The sequence below is a fragment of the Myotis brandtii genome, unplaced genomic scaffold (genome assembly GCF_000412655.1).
Source record: "Myotis brandtii unplaced genomic scaffold, ASM41265v1 scaffold461, whole genome shotgun sequence".
Classification (NCBI taxonomy): Eukaryota; Metazoa; Chordata; class Mammalia; order Chiroptera; family Vespertilionidae; genus Myotis; species Myotis brandtii.
In genome coordinates this window covers 1,590,108-1,591,689 of record NW_005367626.1, presented here as the reverse complement: position 1 = coordinate 1,591,689, position 1,582 = coordinate 1,590,108, and positions in this window count along the sequence as shown.

Sequence of the window (1,582 nt, the reverse complement as noted above, 5' to 3'; positions counted from 1 at the left end):
TCCCTGTTGTCCGTGTCCATTGGTTTGGCTTATATGCATGCATACAAGTCCTTTGGTTGATCTCTTCCCCTTATCCCCACCCTTCCCTACTTTCCTTCTGGGTATTGATAGTCTGATTGCTGTTTCTCTGTCTTTGGATCTGTCCCTGTTCATCAGTCTATGTTGTTCTCTATATTCCACAAATGAGTGAGATCATGTGGTATTTATCTTTCTCTGACTGGCTTATTTCACTTAGCATAATGCTCTCCAGTTCCATCCAAGCTGTTGCAAAAGGCAAGAGTTCCTTCTTTTTTATTTTTATTTATAAGACTTTTTCTGTTCTTGCTGCTGCTGCTGCTACTACTCCTACCACTCTCTAACATATTAGGACACATACTTTATGTCAAGGCGAGATATATATATATATATCTAATAATAGACAAACAGAGTAATTGACTGTACCTTCCCTACGCTTCCCATTGGCTAATCAGCGAGCTATGCAAATTAACCGCCAACAAAGATGGCAGTTAATTTGCATATGTAGGAGGGAAGCAGCGGAGAGAAGACTGAAGGCGGCTCCAGCCAGAGCAGGGAAGGCTTTGAAGGCGGCTCTGGCCGGAGCGAAGGCCTGGGTCCCCGGTGCTGAAGGAAAACCAGTGCAGGCAGCCAGGGGAAGGGAAGGCCTATTGCACAAATCTTTTCGTGCAATAGGCCTCTAGTTACAATATAATGATAGAAAAGTTTAACTCATTGAGAAACTCTGAGAACTTTGAACTTGGGTATATGTGATAAGAATCACAAAATATATAAAAACTGATAGATGTCATCATTCCTCTTTCAATTAACAAAAAGTAAAGCAAAAAATGTTAGTGAAGTCTTGGCTGGTGTGGATCAATGGTTGGAGTGTCATCCTATATACTGAAAGGTTGCAGGTTTGATTCCAGGACAGCACACATACTTAGGTTTCAGGTTCAATCCCTGTTCGAGGCATGAATGGAAAGGTAACCTATTGATGTTTCTCTCTCTTTTCTTTCCTCCCTCCCTTCCCCTGTCTACAATAAATGAGCATGTCCTCAGGTGAGGATTTTAAAAAATTCTTTAAAGAAAATAAAGTGAGTAAAGATATAGAGGATTTGAAAGCACCAGTTACCAGGATTTTTTTGATAGACATACATGAGAACCTGAATCTAATCATGAGAGAATATAAATTCTTCTCATTCATGCAAGAATCCATTTTCAAAAATTAACCACTTATTAGCCTACTAGAGGCCCGAAGCACAAAATGTATGCACGGGTAGGGTCCCTAGGCCTGGCAGATGATCAGAGCTGATTGGGGCCGTCTGGCTACCGGCTGGAGCCTTCCTTCCCCAGCTGCCAGCTGCCGGCTGGGGACTTCCTTCATTCGATGCCACCCCCTGGTGGTCAGCACACATCATAGCGAGCGACTGAACTCCCAATCTCCTGGTCGAACTCCTGAGGGGACACTTTGCATATTAGCCTTTTATATATAGAGAGACCCGGTGCATGAAATTAGTGCACTGGGTCCTTCAGCCCAGCCTGCCCCCTCTCACAGTCCGGGAGCCCTCAGGGGATGTCCTACTGA